This window comes from Dermacentor silvarum, chromosome 4 (genome assembly GCF_013339745.2).
Source record: "Dermacentor silvarum isolate Dsil-2018 chromosome 4, BIME_Dsil_1.4, whole genome shotgun sequence".
NCBI classification, from domain to species: domain Eukaryota; kingdom Metazoa; phylum Arthropoda; class Arachnida; order Ixodida; family Ixodidae; genus Dermacentor; species Dermacentor silvarum.
The window spans coordinates 97186223-97205018 of record NC_051157.2 but is presented as its reverse complement, the minus strand read 5'-3'; the positions used below and the strand labels follow the sequence as shown (position 1 = coordinate 97205018).

Below are 18796 nucleotides of genomic sequence, written 5' to 3'. Positions count from 1 at the left end.
CATTTCAGAAACACAAAACCTAGTTTTAAAAAGTAACAAAGAGAAAATAGGAAAGACTTTAACGTAAACACAAACACAATTTCCCACTGTCCTCCCATCAACTCTTATAAGTTCAAAAGGTTCATAAATACATGTGACATCAGAAAAAAGGCACACAATAAACTAATAAAGCAAAAACAGGCAATGAAGTACAAAAAAAGAATATCGGTCTGCACCATCAGATTGCACAAAAGGAATTCTGATTCTTACCCAGACAGATTTTTGTACAATGCATATGCACTAAGCACTTAAAACAACACAAACTATGTCAAAATTATGTCTTGCATCATGACTGTGAGGGAATCAATTAAAAGTGAGCCAGACATGAGAAATATATGCAATGCCACAAAAACAATTGCGCTTCCTGAGTACAATCATCTTATAGTGTAATTGGTGCACTTGGCATTTCTTCATTCGTCGTTAGCACACATTTTCTCCAGTGCACTTGGCACAGCTGCTAGCGAACGTGACAGCATGTGCTGAGCTAGTGAGCTAGGTGATTATTATGCATGTAATTACACAACAAGCAAAGCAGCAAAACAAATAGTCAACTGCATTAAGCTGTTCCTGCCACAAGGACAAGAAAAATGGAACAAATCATGCACACAAGTTTCCAGAATATCTGTTACAGGGCCAGACATGCCAAACAGCTGTAAAATCCGAGAGGGCAAATTCAAACCACACGCCATCGGATTGAGCTCTAATAAAGCTCAACTGAACACCACAATTTGTGCACAGAACAAAGAATCAAAGTGTCACTGCCAGAGAGAGTTCAGCTTCAGTGGTTGCAGCAGTCCTAGGGACATATGCATAACCTCATCACGAACTGAACTCCCTGTGGCCAGCATTTAGTCTGCCTCATAGCACTAGCAGTGTGTGGCATCTCTGTCCCACATAAGCCTGCAGTTAGAGTAGTTGGAGTTAGTTAGCCTTGCCTTGTCACAGCAACGAGCAATGTGTGATCTAGGAACTGCCATATGGCATACACTTCAATAGAGGAAACCCCCACTACACAATTTGCCTGCACTTCGAAAAGCACCAGTCACCTCAAGATGAGCAGCGCATCGCTTCTGCAATTTCCTATGAACAGAGCCCTAATAAAGTGCCACACCTACTTCATTTTACTGCTATAGTTAAGAAATCCTCTGGCCAGAACCCACATTTGAAAAGAGATCTTTTTAATGCTATACCAAATTTTTTTTCAAAGCAAAGGAATGATTTCGTTCAAAAGTCTAACAAAGGCAAAAAAAAAAATAAGAATAGAATCTGTGAGAACAATGATAGCACTAAAATGCAGAACAGTGAGTGAGGAGGTATGAAATGCCAAAAGTATAGCCTTTATTGGCAGAATATAAGTGCCATTCTACAGTAGTCTGCATAGTCTTAAAAGAAGGAAGCTCTTAGCTCCAACTGCTCACATGACATAACATGCTTCCAACTGCACAGCACTCAACAATGACACAATGAGTCCAGGCCAAGCGCTAAACGTGCAATGGCGTATCAGCAGCTACACATCTTCAGTACGCTTGCGCTTTTTCTCTCAAATGAAATCACGAAGCACCAGAACAGGACACACACATAAACACCAGAAGACTAACAAAACGACAGCAAGCTAGCTTAAAAGAAATGCCTGCTAAAAACAGTCTGGCTAGGTTGGAAGTCCTCGTACACACAGTCCCAGAACAGCAGAACTTATCTTGGCGTGAGCTTTAACGCTACCAACGGAACAAAGCCCGAGCACATACTGTCAACATGCAGTGTTACGAGAGAAATTTCATCATAAATAGAATCAACCTGAGTATATAGTCTTTGACATTAGGAACAAGAAGGACATACATGGAAAAAAGAAAAGGAGGGGGGTGCTAATGAAAACACAATGCTGTGTTAGTGCACACAATATAACCCCACCTTGAGGCAATAAACTGTCTCAAGTAAACACACACTTTTGCACAGTCCTAAATGTATCGAGATATTTTTGTAATATATTGAGAGGAAAAGAAAGGTCTTGTAGACTGTGAACCTTGGCTTAACTTGTTCTCAGCAATCATTATATGCCTAGGTATGACAAAAGTACATCATTAATGACACAGTTGTTGAACAGTAATTAAAAAAAAGGCTGTTTGCACATTAACGAAACACAAGAGTGCATACCTCTCAAAGAGACTGATGTAAGTAGTTTCACTAACACATGTTCTGAGAGCACAAACTGAAACACGAGCGAGTCAAAATAAACTGAAACATGTCTTTCATTTCCACATTCTCAAACGCAGTGCGACAGTCATTCAGGCGACTGACTACTAATAATTCTACATTGCAATATTAAGCAGACATGTGTAAGCGTTGTCTATGATTTTACTTTTTCATTTGCATATTAATTTATGCCAGAACACACAGTTTTAACTAGGAAAGAGCAAATTTCTGCATCCAGCCAGAAGTACCAACTGCTGCAGCTGTACAAGGAAGGCTGATTTTGCATCTATATGTACCCGGAGGCAGTAATAGCTGTATTTGATTTGAACTGCAGTCATGGTCAAAGAGATACCAGATACATTTACGCAGTTTACAATGAATAAAACAATGCAGAGTATGAGACGTTCAATGTCATTGACAGCACTCATGCTAAATAACTCAAGCACTGCATTAACTTGACAAATATAACATAAGCTTGTCTAAAAAAACAAAAACGTATTTTACAGTGCAAGAGAACAAGCAGTTAGTTTGTAAAAGGGAAGTGTCTATTTGGTTCTACTCACTAATACCTGCAAGGCTAGAGAGAGATTTTTGCATATTGCTTGAGGTCTCTGTAAAATAACATAGGATAAAAGAACTGTAGCTCATTCTCTGAATGCTTTTTGTAATGCTATAAAGATTTGTAAAATAAACTACTCATGTTTATTATTAGGAAAATAAAACTTGACCATGATAAAAGTTGCACAGCATAGCATAGCTACAGACATTCATTAAGCAGTTCTAACTTCAAAACAGCTCAAGAATGAGAAGAACTCAAATTCTGTGTCTGCAGTTAGCTACACTGTGAGCTTACATAGCTGTCTAGATGGCACGCAAAACAACGAGCTTCTGTGAAATACCAAATCAAGGTGAATCAAATATTTCAAATATTTACACCCTTATGACATGGCTGTAGGACTGAGGTGAGTAGAGCAAAAGCTTGTTGCCATTTTCTGTTCCTGACATTGTCAGCAACCTGCCTTCCCATTTTTCTTCACTTAACAATAATAATAATAGTATCAACAAAGCTATAGCATCAAGTCTGCCAAAACGAAGCAAACCTAGCATTCATCATCATCAACTGTTAAAATCATACAATGGACTTGGGTTTTGTCTTTACTGATCCTGCAGCCATGTCACATCTAACATGGTGAACAATACAGATGACAGTGCAAGTAATACAAACAGGACGGATGTGCCCACTACCAAATTATTTTTATTTGGAGTTGTACAGTGCATAAGGCAGATCACACAAAAGCACAAAGCTATCTATAAATTGATAGGATAGCATTTCATGAATATCATCCTGCTTTTGTGCAAGCTGCCTTATATACTAAACAACTCTGAACAAAAATCAGTTGATAATCAGCACATCTGTTCTGTCTCTATCACTTGTCCCGTCATCTGTGTTGTTCACCATACACAACGTAAACTAACTAGTTCAGCTTAGAACCCTCGTACATTGCATTTATTGCACGACTCGTCTCCAGGCTTTCCTCTCCAGACATGGCAGCTAGACATACCCCACCCTAAGATGGTGAAGTCACATGGTGAACAATCAGGGTTGTATGAAGTAAACTTTTCTCCAGCATTTATAGCTAAATGTCAAACATCAAAAGCATGTTTCACAAATGTACAACTAACTTGCTATCTCAGGCAAAGTCCAAGCTCACACTTCTAACCTAGCTCTTGCCTGCTCCCACTGAAAACTGCAGATCAATTCAACTGCTGCTGCTGAACTGTCCTATTACCTCTAGCAACAATGAGTATGTTTGACACAATGAACAGGCACTACGCACAACAGCCGAAACAAATCTTACATGTGCATGACAGCAGAATTTTAATTTATGTGATTCCTGCCAGGCCCTCACATTAAAACATTTTTGGCCTGGTCCTCCTATTCACAATACTTAAAACTTTATCGACTGCATGTGTCCAACTGTTTGTAAAACAAAGGCCAGCTTTATTTCTAGAGCATCCTAAAACCCTAGAAAACATTGCAATCTTTTAAACATTGGAAGTGCATGCCATACAACTTACTAACAGGGCTATATTTGGTGCTTAAGTAGAAAACGTGACATTTGTCCCACAACACCAGCGGTGCATTTTGATCAAATATGAGAAAGACAAATTCATGCTTTGTGGCGGCTTCGTAGAGGCCCACAGAAGCACATTTTGTCATCCTACCCAAGAGAGGATTAGACCCGTTTTTAGTGTAGAGGCTGGAATGTTTCATTCTAATTTTAGAGCAAACAACTTGATGGGCCATGAAAGACACTGAAAAAAGAGTGCTCTGGATTGCTCTTGAGATACTGCAATTCCTAAGCATGCATGGGAAATCAATGTGCCAAGTGTTCATATGGCTCTTTAATATTAAACTCAATATAACAAAGAATGCAGATGCGCTTCTTAAAATGAAATCGGTGTTTTGCAACCTGAAAACTATTACCAGAAGGCTTTCGAAGCCAAACTTCATCAGACTATGATAGCGAAAACACCTTTTTTTAATAGTATTATCTTAAAATAAGTGCTTAAAATATAAGCTGATGATGATGATGATCGTGGAAAAATAGTTTCCTTGTAGATTGAACAGGTATCGAGAGGCAGCAACCCATTGGTTCAACAACAATGAACATGCTGAAGTCATGCACCACACACATTTACAGTCAAGATGCTAAGGTCAGTAGGTGAGGGAACAAATACCGCTCAGAGCACTAGGCCGCCCGCAAAAATACAAAAGAACAGGGGATTAAGAAGGGGTAATCCTGGCCTCGTGTCAAAGTAAGCGCAAAACAGTGTGCATCCTAGCCAAGAAGATGCATTGCAATAAACAGAGTGGCTGAGTTAATTCCTTCACAGACGTGCCTACCACTTGCAGCTTATGAACACAGATCATGCCCTCCTCTAAAGGCGGTGAAGAGTTCCATGACACTGTGCCTGGAAAAGGTGAAGGTAGTGTTACGAATAGCAAACAGGAGGAAGGAGAAAGAGAATCAGATGAATTTTTGCTAGTGAATATAAAGCAGTTCACTTATAACGGCTGTATTCATGACAAGTCACTGACTATAGTTGTGATCATATCTGCACTGATCAATGCAAGGTCACACAGAATTAACTTTGACAGTACAAGAAAAAAAAAAGAAAAAAAATAGAAATAAAACAAGAAGAAAAAAGAAAAAATCAGGTGGGTGGAATAGTACTGACTCACAAGAAAAATATTCATTTCCAGACACTTGTGAGCTAATAAACATTCATTCAGTACAATCTCTTTATCACTGCAGTGTGACAACAAATTGGTAGCTGTTGAGTTTGGCCAATGACTCTCTGTCAGCGTGTCTACAGACAAGGCAGATGTAATCTCAAAGATCTTCCCACACATTCTTTTGCCACATCTTCCTGAAACTTTTTTCATCATTCTGTGCTACGAAAAACCTCCTGGCATGCAGCCTGCCTTTCTGCGCGACCACTGCTCTCCCATGCACACTAACCAAGACGTGGTGCCAGCTATAGGAATGTGGGTTTGACTCCCAGCTGCATGTCGGTAAAGACAATATGCATAACAGATACGTGGTTAAAAATCCTTACGCACATATTAAAGAACAGTAGTTCACCTGAGCTAATCCAGAGCATTTGTGCGGTGATTTGGGCAAGTTGGTTGGCTTTCATTGTGTAAACAGCACAAGAAATATTAAGCACAGAGCATAGAGCACACAACAGGGGCTCTTGTCTACAATGTCTTCCATGGCCAACAGTGTTTGTTTTCAATGTATAATCAAGACCATAATACGTTAAAAGAAAATGGCCATTATTTATGCGAGGCCTGCTGTACATTCACGGTGATAGCTTTAGCCTCAAAGGGTTAAAGATGTCTTTGAGCACTGGTTTATTTGCATTTACATACCTCTGGTTGATAGCAAAAGATCAGAAGCGCTTGGCTGATTTAAACAGATAAAGCTAGGGCTTACGCAAGCAATTTCTTCCATTAGAGACAAGCCAATGACTTTTTTTACAGCAAACCTGTTACGCAGTGAACAATGTTTGCTCCAAACATACTTCACACCATTAAAGCTGGTGCAGTGAAACTTGAAAGGGATGTTATACATGTCAAGGGTCTCGTGTGTACAAAGTTTGAAGTGTGTGTGGGGCAATTACATGTGTGGCGGAAAATCACTAAGTTTAGGTTAATTGCACACCGGAGCTTCATGGATTGTTTAACAAAGCATCAAGACAGAACTTGGTAGGAATCAAGTGCCTCTTGAGAAAAACATGCAAGAGAACATTCATATTTGTGAGTTTCAGGAATACCACAGGAACATACCAAGCTTGTGCTAATCAAGGTTCTCAATGCTTGTCAAAGGACTAAAACGTTTGCAAACTACTGGATGCGCAGAACTAAAATTCTGTAGGAATAAATTATGCATGCTGCAAAAATTTTTAAGTAGCAGGAGTACTGGCGCAGGCAAACAAAATCTCCAAAGTGCTCTCCAAACACTCCTTCGAGCAGTCAATTAACCCTTTGAGGGTTTTGTTTGATATTTTGCATGTATTCGACACCACTGGTTGTTGAGAGGTGGCACCATCTCTATGGAGTCACCCAAAGACATTTGATATTGCATTTCCAATCACCGGGGCATACAACTCGATTTGTTTATCTCGGAGCCCTCGCTCAAGCGGTCGCGCGCGCACATCGTCTTCTATACCTCTAAGACGTGTTATCATTTGTTACATTCGTTGCTACCGTGTTTCCGGTAGCTTAGATATAGCCTAGCGTGGCCAAAGTTCAGAGGATATTGATAAGTTTCCTTTTTCTTTGCCGTATGCTGTGGTTTTCCTTTTGGCTGCAGCTCGCATATTCCTGTACACTGGGGTGCGCAGTTGTGATTTCGGTAGGGCCACATACGGTGTCTCTTATCACAGTGACTGCTCAAGCGTTTCTTCTTCTGATGAAACATTTTTTTGGGTCAACAAATTGATAACCATGAATTTTGGTACACATTTTTCTTGATCTTGTACTGTATAGTGTATTTGTATGTGTACTACCAGTGCAAAGTAAAGCATTTTTGAGACAAAATATTGTTTGCAATAAATTTTTGCTGTATTCATGAGTTTTCGATCATTTCCTACCACTGGAAGCTGCAATAAATAAAATTACCCACCGGGGCCCGAATTTTGGGAAAAAATTCTGCCCTCAGAGAATTAACTATTGAAAGAGTTGCTGTAAGAAAAAGGCTCAACATTTCTGCTTGAGGCTGCACTAGTCTACAGAAGACCCTGTATGGTTAGAATAAACCCATCGAAGGTATCTTTCCAAGTTCTGAAGTATTATTACGTGTGCGTTAATCGTAAGCAGTAAAGCATTCAATACTCCTGGCACTTCGCAACAACTCCGACTCAGTGTGATGCGTGGAGGCAGCATGCACCATGTAGTGTAACTGATCACTATGAAGACATTCAACGGGAACTGTGCACGGCACATTTTTGCCTGCCAGGGTTCTTCTTTCTTTAAATTGATGAGTGTGAGTGTGTGTGTGTGGGGGGAGTGGGTGCTTCATACTTGGCACACTAGTAAACATGCCTGAGGCAACGTCTCATTTTCTTCGCATTTTTCCCAATGGCATGAAATCTTGTTTTTGCATGTGTTTGAATGGCACAGACAATAACAGTGATGGACGTTAACAGCCACAAACACCACTGAGCAGAGAGAAAAGCGCATGCCAGCTATCATAGTAACATAGACATTTAGCTTCAAAGCAACAGCTTCACCAGCTGTAGCATCTGTTTCTTGGAAGCCAAAATTGCCATATTTACCACACGGGAGAAAACGCTTAGCATGCCTTGCTAACTCTGTTTCAAAGAAGGTCGAACTGCCAGTCTGCAGGGTATTTGTGAAGCAAGTACATCCCTCCTCAAACTGTTGTGCCCATGCTGTTACATGTTTCAGGTTTAGCTGTGGCATGCCAAACATTGCTCGTACCAAAACTAATATCTTGCGAAAAAGTCGCAGTTTCGCCTGAAAGGCAAAGCATCGACTGCAATAAACAAATTATTAGATACCTATACGAAGCAAGGATAGTAGATTTATCGGCCATATAAACTTGTAAACATTTGCTTACTAACTAAATTAACAAGCCTGACGTCAAGCGCGCACAGGCAAACATGAACACATCTCACACGATGATCGTGGACACTCGCTATCAAAATGCTCGCATGAGGAAGAGCAGCAGCAAGCAAATTGACCTTTGTGCTGCCTCTCGCTTCAACGCAAAGTAAGTGGCGAAAACAGTGCACACGATGCTATCAGCCCTCGGCGTGTCTAGACTCTGCTCCCATCGCAAATCGCTTTCAAGACAGGGCCTTCGCGGCCACGCTCAGCCGCACCATGCGCCCACTGGAGAACCTCGCCCCTACCCGGTGCCTTGCGCGCGATGGAAGACGGCACGCTTCTTCCCTAGCGCACACGGGCTCGAGCTACCATCCTCAGCTCACCCTCACAAGCTTTCCCTTGCACCCACAGTATACAGTGCGAGGCCAGAATGTTATCGCACTTGGACATATATGGAACATCGCAGTGACGGCATAAATGCGCCTGGAGTGTCCATGTAACTGCTATTGCAATAAAAAATTCAGTCATCAAAGATGCTGTGCCTGTGTTGTCCTAAAATCTGGCCAGGTACTGAAATGTGCAGTAGATGGCACACACATCCTACAGCAAGTGCTACATACAGCTCCTTGGTATATCGAACTTCACAAATGCATGGCAGCATCTGTTGCATAATTTTGACACTGTAAAGATCACTTAACGATGTGAAATCTAACTTGCACACCAATCATCAAGCACTCTTCTAAATTGCACTCTTGGTTCAGCTGCGTCTAGCTAACAGTGCAAAAAAGGGCCTCAAAAGGCAGCAAGACACGTCTAAAGATATCTCTAAACAAACGTAGAGACATCAAATAACCTTTCTAGGTGTGTGAATAATGCATTTTTACACAATGGCATGCACTTCCAATTGTTGCAAGCCAGACCAATCATGAACGTATCTTGAGATAGTGATCACCTCAGTGTGCAACTGTACCTGGAGCCATTGTTTACAGAACAGTGTACATGAATGAATAGTCACTATGAGGCAAAGATCCACTAGACCTAACAATCTCAAAGCGAACAAGCTTTATCAAAGCACGCTTTCCTGTAATAAAGCAACAATGTGTCATGAAAGCCAGCATATCAAGTGTTTGATTGAAATGTGCACACTGTCACAGAAGGTGACATGGCTACAGTACATATGCTTGCCAGCTGAGTACTAAATGTGATCACCAAACAAGCACAAAAAGGGGACAAAGAATGATGATGACATAGATGCCGACTCACAATTGCAGTGTCACCCAAAGTGCAAAGCAGGGACAGTGTTAGCACATGAAATATGTGTGCAGTAGCATCCTTGTGCAGTATGAGTTGCAGGAGACGACTGCCTGCAGCAACATATGAATGATCGGTGTGTTATGGCCCATCTGATTAGAGGGTTTGCACACAGCCTGACTGTCTGACACGAAGGTAATACAGCCTGAGCCATGCTTCAAACAAAGGTGGCCTGAGCAGACAATGTTGCGCTGGCTACAAACTTTTTGGTCACTTCAAGCTGATGCACACATCATAGCGTAGATGCTAAACTATGGCTCAAAAGCTCAATTATTTAAATTCTGGGGTATTATGTGCCAAAACCACGATCTGATTATGAGGCACGTCAGTGTGGGACTAGATTAATTTGGTGCTTGCACATTCAGCTTTGCACTGCACAATGTAGCTGACCAGTTGCTAGTCGGCACCTTTGTTATCATCATTCTTTGTTCTGTTTCAGCGCTTTTCTACTGACATAGTGACAAACCAGCTCGGCAAAAACTACTTCGTGGTCAGCTGAACTATGTCAAAAGGTGGCAGCTGGCTTACTGTGTCATGTGCATGAGCAATACATGCTGCAAGAGAAGTGCTTCGCGGAGGAACGCCTCTCCACACTTAGAGCAACTGAAGAGCGAGTTTGCCGGTGGTCCCGGCGACGAAGGCGGAAGCCCCGTTGGCGACACCGCGGATGTGGGCACGATGACGTCACGCATCCGGGCGGTGCAGTTGTGCTTGATCATCTGGATTTTCTGGATGAAGCCCTTGCCACAGTCTGAGCACTTGAACGGGCGCTCTCCCGAATGCACGCGCACGTGGTGTCGCAGGTTGGTCATGATGTTGGTCGAGTAGTGGCACTGTCGGCACTGGAACTTCTTCGGCATGTCTACTGCGACGGTTGAAGTGAAGGTCCGCGAAGACGTTGATGGACGCCCTGCATTGCTGTTGCTGGCACGCAGGAGGCAGGGTGCGATGGGAAAGCCTTGTGCCGACAGGGCTGGTTCCAAAAGAAAAGCAAAAAAAAAAAGAACAAAAGAGAAGTCAACATTTGACATTTAATGGCAGACTTTTGGTGTAGCCAAAGTAAAACACTAGTTCAATTACTTTTGTGAAGTTAACGATTCCATTAAGCAGTACTTCTTGTTGGTATCAATATGTCAAAAGACACCTGTTATCTGCGCAAGGCTCCAATTATAGTGACAAGTGCTACATGCTTAGCAATGAGGTTGCTTGCTCTGCAACATAAGGAGCTAAATGCAAGTGCATTCCACTGCGATATTGCATGCTGACGTTTGCATGTAAGCATCCCATTTAAGTGACCAAGGTCAGAGTTTCATTCGTCTGCCCCTGAAAGCATATTGTTTCTTTTTCGGGTTATGATAGCTACAGCCCTAAGAAATTTAGTTAAAAGTTGGAAAGTAACATGACATGAGCAGTACAGTAAGAAAGCCTGAAGAAATGTGACACAGCATCACACTAGACTAAAGAGTGCAAGCAGGCATCATGCACACTGGTAATGAACAACACAGCTGAATACACAATACACAGCTACCAGAACTACTACAAAACAATCTCAAATGAGTAATTTGCTTGCACATTCAAATTGCATTAACACAAATCACAGCTCCACAAGTAAACCAGAAGAAACCCCTCGAATGTGGTATATACTACAAGTACTCCACACAAGGTTCAAATCCCAAAGCTTCTATAGAGTATATAAAACTACAATCTAACAGGAAAAAACTTTTGCATTCAACAAGAATGCAACCAATACCACTTATGTTTACACCTTTTTTAAGTACACAGGATAGTATACACCTTCTTAGATCTTAGAAAACACCTCAGGTCCTCTATATGTTTCTATACTCTGTATGCTATTGCAATAATATTGAACTTCAGCAACAACGAAAACAATATATATATATAATATATATATATATATAGATTGCTGATATATGAGCCTCTGATGAACAGTTACGAGCGACACAAAAGAAGTCATTAGACAAGCACTTTCATCATGACAAAATCAGATCCAATTAATATTTACGAACATGAAAGCATTTTTTTTTTTTTTGTGGTGCTTTCAGATTTTATAACCCCAACTGGTAAACAGTGCCACAGAATGAAGAAGAAGGACAGGTAAACACAACGTGTGCACTGAATCGATGTGTGTGTGTTGTATCAGTGAGCTATTAAATGTGGCGGGTTTCATCAAACTACCAAAGCTAAGCAGCACTGTGCTTGTTAAGAACTTGGGAGTCCTCTGGTACTGTTTACCAGTCAAAGCATGAACACAAACCAACATTATGTATCTTCACTTTCATAAAATAATAAAAAATAATATGATTACCTTCAAATCAGCACAAATGTGCAAATCACTGCATTAATAATCCTTTGAATTTATGAACACGATACATTAACAGGAAGTTGACAGATTAAGTTAGGTGAATATAATGTATTCTTGAGGTTAACAGCATTGAAATATCTATTTTAAGCCTGAAAAGATGGCGATGCAGGAAACTGCCTACGATACTGATTCTGAGTGCTTGGAACACAGACAGAAATGCAGATAAATGAAGTGCAGATAACTGTGCAGATAGCACACAAGTGTGTGTGGTCTTCAAAATTTGCAGCACCATTTTATGATAACACTCTTATGACAACATTCGGTCTACCGTAAAATTTTGTGCATGGCCTACTACAAACAGGACTCGTTGACTGTGCACACTTTTACATTGCTGCTACTATCTCTTTACGAAACTGCTTAAGAATGTACAAGCATTGTGCTTGTGTGCTGTTAATGACTTGTCACAAAGCCTGTACATGATAAACAAATGCACAGTAAACCATCTCAATGAGACCAATGCACCAAACCCACACTTTCAGAACAAATGTGGTGCCAAAAATACAAGCTTTCTCTATCACAAAGAAACTTTTAACCCAGTGAAACAAAAGCGCTGGCTAATCATGACAGCAAGAAGTTTTAGTTAACCTTTAACAACACTCTCAAGTGGTTTCATCCCTAAACCTTGTCCCTAATTGTGTTAGGGAGAGCCAGAAAGTTTTAAAAGAGACACTCGTAGAAGACAGTGCTGAAGGTTTCACTGTTTTTGAAGTAAAAAGAACAAAGTGTTTTGTAACTGGTGGCCTGTTGTAGCTCTCCAGAGAAATGTGCATGGCTTGGTCTTGCATTACAAATGCTTAATTGAGGCTGAAACTGGGTTCTGTTAGCAGGAATTTTGTTTCTTTGCCCTAAACAATTTCTTCTAGGATTCTGAGAAACCCCAAGAATGCTGCAATAATGCAGCAACTCATATTACATCACAAGTGAGCTACAAACACTTTCATTACAGCTACTTGCACAGCAAGAGAATAAGCAACAACATTGATAACAATACGAGTGCACCCTAAAAATTGTTTACACCCTTCGAAGATTATCTTGAACTCAAACAGTAAACATCATAAATCTTGTGTATACTTCCTCTATTTAACGCACTGGGCTCACTACTTCCCTTTCGAGAATGCTATGCCATGGTAATCTGCACATGCCATTTGCGACCTGAAAGTACCGGGAACACAGCGTTAAAGAAAGGAAATGCATGCAATATAGATGCCAATTATTGTTCGGGTACCACTTAAGCTAGAGTGCACAATTTCCTTAAACTGTGTATTGCAAGTTTGTATTTAACAGTGTATGAATTTAGATAAGCTGGCAAGTAATTTTCAAACTTACAACAGCATGCTCATGACGAGATAGAAGCTTTGTGTATGTGCCCCCTTTGTTTCTATTCCGTCTTAAGTGCAATGTTGCAAGTTTAAAAAAAAAAAAAAAGGAAAATCCAAGTCGATGCCTAGTTTGGCAAATGCAGAAACCATGTTGCAATCTTATCATATATTCACATTAATTCTGGAGGAAAATATAAGCGTACAATATGCACAGAAGAACACCACTATAACATTCACTGCAAGATTGTGAAGAAGGAAAAGAAGTAAGATGAAGAAAGGAAAGAAGACAGTAAGGAGAGCTGGATAAATGTAGGAGCCAGGAAATTGCCAAAATAAATGTAGACTTGACAAAGGTCAGCTTTGTCATACTTGACCATCACAGCTTAGAAAAAATCTTGGGACCACTACTGCAACTCGAGAATGCAACCCGCTTCAGGATGTCTGGACTTAGATGCAACAGTTGTTAACCAAAAACGTAAATGGTAAATCAGCGTGTGGTGCACCAGTGGTGGCAATAAAAAAACAGTGCAGTCAGGATGCTGGCCCCCATGTTAATAAGCCTAGTTTATCAGCTACGACATGTTTCTGCAGCAAAGTCCGTACTTCCTCAGTGAAACATTAAATTGACACCTTTATACGTTACATGCAGATGCGGAAACATCAAGGATTGACACTGTCAAGTGCAAATATATTAAATGAAAATCTATCAATTTTGTGCTAGGCGAGCGTAAATGCCATGTAACAGCCTGCAAAATGTAATGAACTGGAATGTATCGACACATATATAATGAACACAAGTAAGCAAAGGCCGTACCAGATACCAACATTTAGTGCACTGAAGCCAAATGAGAGTACTGAAACGTTTCCGCATCTGCATGTATCGTATAAAGGTGTCAATTTAATGTTTCGCTGAGGAAGTACGGACTTTGCTGCAGAAACATGTCGTAGCTGATAAACTAGGCTTATTAACATGGGAGCCAGCATCCTGACTGCACTGTTTTTTATTGCCACCACTGGTGCACCACACGCTGATTTACCATTAACGTTTTTGGTTAACAACTGTTGCATCTAAGTCCAGACATCCTGAAGCGGGTTGCATTCCTGAGTTGCAGTAGTGGTCCCAAGATTTTTTCTAAGCTGTGATGGCTAAGTATGACAAGTCTACAGTTACTGGAAAAAGAAACAGGCCAGTCATCATGTCTCACAAGAACCAGAGTGCTCAGTACAGGTGAACAAACAAAAAAAAGAAAAGAATATAACAAAGTTGCAGCTGTAAAAGGTGTAAACTTCGTGATAAATTGAAAAAAATCAAAGCAGAAGAAACACAGCCAAGCATCAATGTCGCACCCACTACTTTTAGGCCATTAAGGGGGAAAAACACCTACTGGCATGACAGATGCTCACTTTGTGAAGTGCATGTCTCATACATTTATGAGCACAATGTGCATCAAATGTAAACTTTCGTAACACAATTCCAAAACAGTGTTTTAATGGCCTTGTGTGTGGCTTTCTTTCACAGGTATTAGCACAAGAAACAAAAAAATAAAATACTGTATGTGAAAATAACAGTGGAGCAAAATGAGTTTTTGCATTCAAAAGTACATTTATATTTTTAGAATTTTGGTACCTAAGTATATGCGAGTTCCAATCCCTTGTTAAAAAGCTTTGTCTGCAAGCACATTACAATAAATCCAGATAACTGATCCCTTTTGGCTGTGTTAGGTGGCAGCTTAATCAGTAATCCTCCCAAATGCTCCAGGAAATATGGGCTGAATTTAACGCATTCAAACATACAACTATTCGGCAGTATTTCTGGCAATTTGGTGAAGCACCCTCATTAAAAGGGTGCACATACATCTTTCAGTAGGTGTTACAACACTTGAGTTAAGCGCTACCACACAAATGGTCCACACACTGTAAATGTGAGGTGCCCCAATTAAATCAAAGAATACACAACAGCTTCGTTATTGAATTACTACACATGAACGCCAAGTAGAGATTCGTCTTCCACCTTTGGCCATAGCATGGTGCTTCCTTCTCTCTAGATATGTTAACTGCATAAAAACTGCACACTTCTGCTATGTTTGAAAAAAATAAAAACAGCTATTCACTTCCCTTCTTTTTTTTTTTTGTATACCACTTAATGATATTCTGTGATGTGCCTGTAGGAACATATCTCGGCTATTCTTAACTTTTAATCTAAATAACATTGTCCAGATTTCCTTACATTGCGGCTGTATTTATTGCGCATGAGGCTCACTCGTGCATTGCAAAAAGCAAAGTCACATGGAATAGGTGCTCTTGGAAATGATGGAGTCAAACAAAACAATCAAGGGTCAGGCACACTGTTCAAAGAAGTGGCAACAGCTGAAATGAGTTAAGCTTTGGTGCTTCAGTTTTCACACTTGACGTAGAACAATAAATACAGAGCACAAGTTTCCACACCTGCCCACACAGTCAACATGAAATGAACGAAGTAATTTTCTTTCTTTTTTTTTTTTTGTTTGCACTTTCGTGTATCAGGTCATCATCCATTTTCTTTCTTGTATAAAAGTGTGAATAATGCTCTGCTTCCATCCACATCTTGAAAGGCACACAATTGCTCTCCATCCATCCTTACCTAGAGAGAAAAGAGACAGGTAGGTGGCCATGGGTTATACACAATCTTGAAGTACCCGTTCGAAGAGCAAAGGGATGAAAACACAGACTTAACAAAGGGTAAGTTAGCACACATAACAGGCAATAGCACCAGTAAGTTGCAGTGCCTAAAAGCTATTAACAGATCACTACGTGCAGTAAATTCTGAACAGGCGGAAAACACACAAGTTTAATTAGATCTATGTTTTCATCACCCCGAGCCTTACCACCCCTCCCTCCCTCTATTTAATTTTACAGGGAGGCCGCTGATCCACTCTGTGACTGCTTGATGTAAACGGTTTTTGAGAAATAGTCTCTAGGCTAAGTACAAGTTTGAGCGGCTAATCACGCACTGTGCAGGCAGTACCGCATCTCGCGATTGAGTAGACGAAGTGTCGGAAGTCTCGCGTAGCTACTTCGAGTTCACTAAAGTGCGGGCATTCAACTGGTTGTTGCGCAAGTACGCGACGCCAGATTACTCTAATGGCAGCCGGAGAACATGAACAAGCGACAACGTCGCGGCAGGAAAGCAGGAAAGATATCGGGTTCCTCTCACGGATTGCGTTGCCCCCTCTGCCTAAAACGTCCACTGTCCAAGAGCCCCTCAAAAGCGAAAGTTCCTGTGGGTCGCACTGCGGTCACAGTGATCGCTCGACAAGGCGGTGCGGACGAACGTCAAAAACAGTACGCCCGACAGGGCAGGAACAGGTCACGTCAAACCGAGCGTCCCCAATTTGATGCCACATAGCGGAGGGGGGTTCATCGTCGAGGGGGGCCCTATAGAGGGTCAACCACTCCCACCCGACTCGGTCACCGCTTTTTCGCCGAATTCACCGCAGACACATCGCAGACGCATTTGAAGAGCTGTCACTGTGCGTTCCTGTTGAACAGTACAGTCTCCCACTTGAAACCAGCAGAGAGTACGCATGGGACGACGACTTCGCGAGCACGCATAACAAACACAACAAACAACTCCAATGCGCCCCGCCATCTTTCCTGACTAGCCATGGTTGCCGACGTTGATAAACTTTTTTGAGGCGACCGCAGTCTGCGCGATCCACCGTGGAGGCGCCGACTGCTCCACATACCTATAGCGGTTACTTTACTTTGCAGCCTAGAGCCCTGGCTAAACGTTAACATTAACTAAGTTCAAGTAAGGTGCGGAACTACTAAGGAGGAGAAAGGAAATTGCTATAAAATAGATTGCAACTGTGCCAATAACTGCAAAAGCGAAACCAGAACTGAACAGTCACCAAGAGCGTGGCGGTAATATTCTAGTACACTGTAGCGGTGATCTGGCGCTCCCCACTAAACACCGGATAGCGGCAATGTCCTTATTTACCCACGACAGTTTATTCGCGTAACATGCGCCAGGTGAAGCAATCGGGGCACAGCGCCTTGCACAACTAAAGCAAATAATTAAAAAACGCAAGAATGTTGTCAAGGCTGTGCAACCTTTACTGAACAGGATCCACCTTTGTAATTCTGTCGAGTATGCCTTACTTAATGCATCCGCAGGCACTTCCTCAGATACTTAACATTATGGGGGCTACCAGCTTATATCTATGCGCAAAACAAACCCGATATTAGTTTTTACCAAAGGCACGTGCATTTCCAAGTGCTTCCTTAGAGATCAATCTACACTTTCTGTGATGACATCCACATTACTTGAAGCTGAACTCTGTGTTTGTTCATGACTTTCTTTAAATATAGGTGTACACATTTAAAATAATTTAACTGCATGCTTGTTTTTTGTTTTTTTTTTTTGTTTTTTGGTTTTTTAAGTAAGCCATAAATGAGTCACAAAAGAACTTTATTCATTATGCAGCCATCATATCCCATGACAACTTAAAGCAGTGAACAGGGTATTCAAAGGTTTCTCAGCGAAACAACACTAAAGCTAGTACAGAAATGTGCAATTTGTGCTTAAAAATAAAACTGCAATGAAGAAATGTGCAACTACCAGCCAACACCAAGCCTTGCAGCATGAAAGTCAATAAATGCAAGGTATTTTGGCAGAAGTTTGTGATGGTGCACAAAATGGGGGAAAGAATGAAAGAATGGGAAAAAACTAGCAACAAGATGGTAACAAAATATGTGGTTCATCCTGTGTGCTAAAGTTCCAGCTTACAGGAAAAATCCTTCATACCAGGCCTTCATCAGGCACATTTAAGGGAAAATTCGCAAGACCTCAAGTGACCTTCACAGAGCCCCAAAGCCTGGCTTTTGACAAAGTGTACTCTCAGCAACATAAATACATATCACTCTTTTAAAATCTTCACTCACGGTCTATGAGAACCAGCACATTCGCAACCACACATGACTCCAGCTGAAAACTGATCACGAGATCCTTTAAGCACAACAAACTGACACATTTTCTATCAAAATATATGTTTTCCATTATTACTGGGACACAAACACCACGTGAGAGAAGCATTAAGCTCTCTTTATCACACTTACATATGCATTCATTTGGCTCAATGTTACGCACGTGAGCCACACATTTACATAAATGATATACTAAAACATTGAAACATAGAACGCACATACCATTCCTTAAATGCAGTGACTGAGTATGTTCAGGAACATTTTATTTTTTGTTCAAGCATTGTTATTTTCCTCTAGCTGGGTGAATAAAAGCTCTAACAAAGGCTACAACACAGTCACACACAAAAATCGGGGTAACAGCACATTTATGTTGTTATCGTAACATTTTATGAAGATCGTTTATCAGCTTAATTGTAACACTGCAGATAACAGTCAACCAAGTTACAG

The 18796-nt window shown here is 41.0% G+C and overlaps 1 long non-coding RNA gene across 1 annotated transcript; it reads right to left on the bottom strand.

The window, feature by feature from the left end:
- Window positions 1–1352: 1352 nt before the first annotated feature.
- LOC119450397 (uncharacterized) lies at window positions 1353–17023 on the bottom strand. The gene is made up of 2 exons (XR_007466432.1): window positions 16375–17023; window positions 1353–16004 (listed from the first exon to the last, which is right to left on the bottom strand). It is a non-coding gene; the product is annotated as an uncharacterized LOC119450397 (long non-coding RNA).
- Window positions 17024–18796: the final 1773 nt, after the last annotated feature.